The following is a 7,077-nucleotide window of genomic DNA, read 5'->3' as shown; positions in this document are numbered from 1 at the left end:
CTGGGCCAAGTGTCATACTACCTGTGATCTTTGAGATCTGTCATCAGGCTTTCTCGAATGTTTCTTTTTTTGAAAAAAATGATTTCAATTAAAGATTTCATTGGAGGGTTTTAAAAAAAAATTAATTGCAACCTTGTGGGAGGGAATTGTGTTGGGATAGCAGAGCTGGGAAGGAGGCGTTAAAATTCCTAATGTGCTGTTTTTTATTAGAGTTTTTCTGTGTTACAAAACAAAGAGGGAAAGGTACGCCTAGTATTTTTCATAGTTCATTTATTTAGTGAGAGACACTTTTGTTATATAATAAAACAGCCGGTATCCCTGGCTGCTACTACAGCTTTGGAAAAAAACATGCAAAACCCCAGCACCTTCTGAAAATGGATCTCCTTACTCACATCTCGATTAGCCCTCTGGGCAAAGGGCGTTTTCTACAAGAGTAACTTATTTTTAGTTTTCATTATAATAAAGTGTAGAGGGGTGAAGCATTTGCAATGCCCAAATGAGCATTCTGGCAAAGGCAGGCTTTGTAATTGCATATCTCTTTAGAAACCTGCTTGAAGCAAGAACTGCTTTTGAAGTCTCAGGGCTCTTCCAGAGAAGTGTCTTCTTGCAGTGTTGTTCTTAAACATGTCAGTGGTGCAATAATATCATGATAGTAGAATTACACCACCGTCCACATATAATTCTGCTTCATTGTTCTGTCACGCTTCCCCTGTGTTGCTGCTTTTATTGCCCTCAGGAGGGCAACTCTTGCAACAAAACCAGGATGCCAACCACACAACCCCCAAATGTTATTTGTGGCATGAACAGTTACTGGATTTCAGCAGGAAGGCAAAAGATACACACCGATTGGGAACGAAGCAGCACGCCCGTTCTCAGGCACAAACAGCGTAGAAACGGGTTGTGTACAACTGCGCCGATTGCACCATAAATAGATAATAAAAAGAACATGCCTTGTTTCTTCGCTCCTCATGACCCTAACTGGTTGCCCCAATTTCCTGTGCAACACCTTTGGGGCAAAAAGGACTTGTGTGGATTTGGCACATGAGGGCAAGTGTATAAAATTGTGCTGAAATTCTATTTATTTTTTACTCTACACACACAAACGAGTGTCATCCCTCCACCTCCCCCATGTCGGACCTCATTTGTGTTTACTCTGCCACAGCGCATAGGTCACTTTCCCCGTTGTTATTTTGCAGCAGTCTCAATAACCAGTTGGAAAGTGCATCTTATCCCAAAGATAATTAAATACACTGCCTTCCAACCACAACAAATACAGATTCCAGGGAGAACTTACATTCTCTGTTTGTCAACTGAGGAAAGATGTGTTTGTCTTAGATAATTTAGACTGCTTCTCCCTTCCTTGCCACATAGCATTCCTTTTCAAAAATAAACCAGCACTGATCTATTAAACCACATACTCATTTTTTTGGGGGGGGAGGGGGCATGGCTGTTGCAAACATTAATGGGAGATGCGCATGCTCACAGCCTTACAGCCCCCTCACACATTCTTTCCACATGGGAACAGGCTTCGGGTCCACTTATTTAATGCATATATGTGCAATGGGACTCCAATGGTAGCTGTTTTTTTGAAGGTGCAAGGAGTCTTAGGATGGGATGAATTGTACTGCAGAACTGGCAAGGCGGTTATTAAATGTTCAGAAAAAGTCAGAAGCCCAAGGCAGTATATGTTCCTCAACTACGTTTATTCAGCATTGTCAGTGACAATGGCTCACTCATAGGAAAACAAAACCCGAACTCACGGGACTATTCAATAAAAGCCCCAACATTGACAGTTGAAAGTGCATGCTCTTACTTGCCATTAGAACATTCGTCTACCAACGCTTATACGATTACCATATTTTTCGCCCTATAGGACGCACTGTCCCATAAGGCGCACCTAGTTTTTTTTGGGGGGGGAAGAAAGGGGAAAAATTATTCCCCCCCCAGGCGCGGGGCTGGGGCGGGGGAAGCCCGAGCTTCCCCCGACCCCAGCCCCCAAACAGGCAGCTCTCTGCAAGCCGTGGGAGCCCAGCGCCGGGCTCCCGCTGCTTGCGGAGAGGTCCACGAAGCCTGGACACGCTGAGCTCAGCTCGCCCAGGCTTCAGCATGCAGGCAACTCTCCGCAAGCCACAGGAGCCCGGCGCAGGCTCCCACGGCTTGCGGAGAGCTGCGCGAAGCCTGGAGAGCGAGAGGGGTCGGTGCGTACATTCCTGCATTCGCCCCATAGGACGCACACACATTTCCCCTTCATTTTTGGAGGGGGGAAAGTGCGTCCTATAGGGCAAAAAATACGGTAGTTAGAACTTGCCTTGTAACATAAAAAGTGTTAAACCCAATACATAACAGTGGTGTTCAACTTCTTACATTCCTGCTTTTCCCTTGGAACTGGGGGTTCTGAAAATGTGATAGCCTCGGGGCCCACGTGAGACGACTGAAAATCAGTGAGGCCCGCCTGTCACAAAATTGTGGTGCAGGGGCAGAGCTAGTCAAGAGATGGCTGCCAATGTAAGACTTCAGCATAATCAGCTGGCAAGCCACAGGCATCCTTTTCTACTGAGCGTGCAAGAAGTCCCATCTCCAATTCCTGGCTTTTCCAGCTAGGGCTTGGGGGTGGGGGGGACCCTGCCTAAAATGCTGGAGAGCTGTTGCCAGTCAGTGTAGATATCGTCAAGCTGACCTGAGTATAACTTCCTATGTTCCACAGCTCAGATTTGCTCAAGCTAAGTAGACAATTTGCTCTGGAAGTGACATGGTTCAACCTCTCTTCTTTGGGCAAAGGTCACTGATCCAATTGGAAAAGGCCTTGGGAGGAGAGGCTTGAGTTACGTATACGCCCTCCACGAATTTCATGCCCCCTCACTGTTCATCTCCAGGCAGCAAATTGTGGAAATCAGTGGTGTAACGTGGGGGGGGGGACGACACACAAGGGTATTTGCCCCCGGTGCAAAAGCGTTAGGGGGCTCAAAACTTGAACACCTGGTGCTACCTCAATACAGTTTCACACTTCCGTTGATGGGCTCCATTGAAAACGGCTTCTCCATGCGAACCAGGAAGAGACCTCTCCAGACAACAGAACCACTCTTCTTATCTCTGCGGCAGCAATCTCCTGGGTGACACAGATGCCATTAGATAGCTTAATGTGCGTGTTCCTCCGCAGCCCGCTTCAAGCGGCCCCGGGCACTGGCAACCCACGGTACGCCACTGGAGGAAAGAGAGAGGAGGAGATTGCGAGATTTAGAAAAACTAGACAACTTCCCAATTCGAATGTGCTACAAGTATGCGGTGCTTATGTTCAACAGCACAGGAGCATCCCCACCCCCATCCCAAGCCATGTTGAGATCCTACACCTCTGTTGTAGGTACTCAAGTACCAGAACTCCACGCAGGATGCGTTATTGGGAGCAACATAGTTTTAACAGTGTTCAGTTAAGAACCGTATCCCCTGAACAGCCTATTATGCAGCCAGAGACTGCAATCCTCCTTGGCTGTTAGAGACTGTCTGTGCGTATTGATGCTTGTTCTGGACTTTTCCAGGGAAAAAGGAGGGGATTATAGATTGTCTGGTTTAAGTGATGAACAGAGATTATGCGCTTGGCCACAAAAGTAGAATCCTTAGGATGACTGATACTGCCAGAAGCAGAAGTGCATGGTGGGAAGGGAAGGGAAGATTCCTTCCCTGTCTATAAGGAACCAGTGGTGAAGCTGCATGCTCTGGGGGAGGAGAGCAGGTAGGGGCGTGGCATGCGTGTGTCCCAGGGGGCTTGACACACTGCCCACGGGGGTGCGGCATGCCGCCAGGGGGTGTGGCGCATGTCCCGCAGGGGCGTCGTGCACGGCGTGGTGGTGGAGTGCGTGGCGCGTGTCCAGAGGGCAGCCGTGATGGTACCCCCCTCCCCGATGGTGCCGGGGGCAATGCGCTCCCCCCGCCCCCCTTTCCTTCACTAGTGTAAGGAACAACATTGGATGTTGGAGACTTTTGGAAGGAAATAACAATAGGAAGAAAGCTTAGGAGGAAATGGTACTAAGGATGCAAGATTACCGGGTTCTGAAATGCTGCAATCAGACGTCAAGGGAGACTCTCTTCAAGCTGACCCAACAGTTGCTATGACACAGCTGGTCCCTACTATAATAGGAAGCACTTACCTGAGGCACAGACTCCATATGGGGCATCATCTTCCTATTAGTGTGATATTTAAAAAAAGAAGAGAGAGAGAGAGAGAAAAGCTCCCATTGCAGGTGTATAATTCCCCTTTCCTGCTTCCCTCCTGGTGCAAAAATACCTGTGAAGAGTGTTAAACGGTTTCTGATTCTTATATTGCAAGAATGTGAATTAGCAAGAAGGCAAAATCTGATAAACCTTTTTTCCCCTTGGATAAACACAGTTAAGGGAACATCTTAGCTGTTTTGCAGGTTGGAATTTTGGGATACGGTGATTCACAGTGTAATCGTGTGCCTGTTGCTTGGAGGTAAATCCAGGCAGCTGCCATAGGAGTGCAGTCTAAGGCTGCAATCCTAACCTTGCTTACCTGGGAGAAAGCCCCACTTCTCAGTAGTCCTGGTTAGAATTGTGCTGTGAATCATCTATAGCTATACTAAAGAAACCAGAAAAAAAGGACTGAAAGTCATGAAAGTGGTGACGGGAAATATTAAGCTGAAGACATATTATTTTCCCTGAATCATTTATTGGAAGAGTCAAAATATTGATCTGATTAGTAAAATTGTGAAAAGCCCCATTTCGATTTTTTTGTTTCTTCTTTGAACTAATATAACCAACCGGCAGCCTAATATTTTACAGTAATGGCAGTTATGTTACAACAGCGACCTCTGCTGGCTACCTACACATGTTTTTATCTGCAATCTTCTGCTACTGCAGGGTGAAATTAATGCTTGCTGGTGACATTTTGATTTTGTAGGGCTGCAATTTGTAACTTCGCTGTACAGCACTTAATTAAGAAAGTGTGCCATTCCACACGTGCAGAGTGCCAGGGTCTCCTTACTAAAATACATCAATTATAATGTGCACATCGATGGGCAGGAAAGAGCTTCCATGTAAGAGGGTCCGAAAATGCTTTTCAGACAAGACTGATTCTATCTCTTTTTAGAAACTAAGCCATGCCACATGACATACATTTCTGAATTCATATACTATTTATACATAAACAACAATTGCCAAAAAAACACACCCTTGAACACAAAAAGGTCATAAAATGTGAGGAACACTTGCTTCTAGTTGCATGTGGTTTTCCTCCCCCGAAACACCAATCTAACTTTTCATTATCCAAAAACACCTTCCCCTTCTCAATTAAAAGCACAAAGTATTCCAACCAATAGACAAAAATGAGGGTATATCAGAGCCTAGCAGAACACGCTTGCAATTCAGGGCTCAGTCAGTCCTGAAAAAAACGTGATTGTCACTGTTCATGTGTAGAGTACATCGCGCCAGTGAATTATCACAATCGGCCTATGTTATGCCTGGATTTAAGGATTGTATCTTCCAGGCCAGGCTTGGGGAAGGATGGGGAGTCAAATCAGTGTGATATCCAGACAGGCTTAGATCAAAAACTTTTAGCCTGCAAGATGTACATCTTGTGATGTTCAAACTCCAGAAAGGATGGTTGCATATAGATTTTTCACTCAAAAAATTCAGATACATATTCTCTCTCTCTTTCTCTCTCTACTTGGCGTAGCTGTCAAGTGTCCCTTATTTGAAGGGACAGTCCCTTATTCCAGCACCATGTCCCGCTGCTGTCCCTTATTGATGGATGTCCCTTAAATGATGTCCCTTAAATTTCAAAGGAAGCAGCTTCTCTCTCTCCCTCCCTGCCAGAGGAGGGAGGCTCCAATTGTGTTGCTTGGCTGTGTTTTTCACCCAATAAGAAGTCTAAGAACAACTGGGGGTTGGAGCTTGCATGCCTTGTGTGTGGCTAGTTAATGCAAGCTGAGGGGGTTTTTGAATGCTGGATGCCATTTTGTTGCACGTGCTGCTGCAAACTTTGCAGTGCAAAGCCAGGCCGGGGAGCCATCTTAAGTTGAGGCTGCATAGGCCTTGTGGTGCATGTGATTCAGATTCTATTCAGTTGAACCTCTGGTTACAAAGTTGGTTGGACAGTGTTCTCGAAGCTACCAGCATGAGTTTGACCAGACTGCAGGAGGACAGGAAGACTGGAGTACCTGGAACAGGTGAGGCTGCAGGTCCCTTATTTTGGCTGCTGGTCCCTTATTTTGAAGGCTGCTGGTCCCTTATTTTCAAATCTGTAAGTTGACAGCTATGCTACTTGGAGATGCCAAGGATTGACTCTGCATGCAGGACAATGTTCTTTTGCTGAGCTACAGCCCTTCCTTTGGAGCACAGCCATGTTTTATCCTTTCCACCCAACCTTCCTATGCTGTTTTAACCTCTTAGTGTGGCTTGTGGCATTTGTCTGTGCTACAGTACCTGGGTGTACGGGGAGAGCAAAGAATAAGGTTACTGTAACTTCCGTCACAGCGCTTCAGTATGCTGATGGCAACGTAGTGTGTGCATGCTCAGAGGATGACCTCCAAACCATCCTAAATATCTTCGCAGAAGCTCACGAAAAGCTTGGCCTATCGCTCAATATCCAAAAAACCAAATTGCTGCCAACAAGTACAAAATGACCCCTCTGCAGCGCCAGAAATCCAACTTAATGGTGTCACATTGGAAAATGTTGATTACTTCTTCTGCCTGGGCAGTTATCTTTCCACAAGGGCTGACATTGATGCCAAAATCCAGCACCGCTTGAGCTCTGCGAGTGTGGCTTTCTCATGAATGAAGCGCAGAATGTTTGAGGACCGGAATATTCACAGGGAAACCAAAATGCTTTTTTACAAAGCTATTGAACCGCCAACCTTACTGTATGCTTGTGCAACATGGACCACTTAAAAATGCCATCTCCAACTCCTCAAAAGATTCCATCAACAGTGTCGCCAATAATTTTTACACCTCACTTGGGAAGACAGGCGAACTAATACCAGTGTACTGGAAGAAGCAAAAATCACCAGTGTTGAAGCAATGATTGTTCAACATCAGCTTCGTTGGACTGGTCATGTTGTGCGGATG

General features: G+C 46.1%; 1 long non-coding RNA gene across 1 annotated transcript; it reads right to left on the bottom strand.

Moving 5' to 3' along the window:
• Nucleotides 1-33: 33 nt before the first annotated feature.
• Nucleotides 34-5,898, bottom strand: LOC309532348. The gene is made up of 3 exons (XR_014219792.1): nt 4,143-5,898; nt 2,969-3,201; nt 34-1,537 (listed from the first exon to the last, which is right to left on the bottom strand). It is a non-coding gene; the product is annotated as an uncharacterized lncRNA (long non-coding RNA).
• Nucleotides 5,899-7,077: the final 1,179 nt, after the last annotated feature.

Source organism: Podarcis vaucheri (assembly GCF_965113315.1).
Source record: "Podarcis vaucheri genome assembly, chromosome: 5".
Lineage (NCBI taxonomy): Eukaryota > Metazoa > Chordata > Lepidosauria > Squamata > Lacertidae > Podarcis > Podarcis vaucheri.
This window is presented reverse-complemented; position numbering and strand designations above follow the sequence as displayed.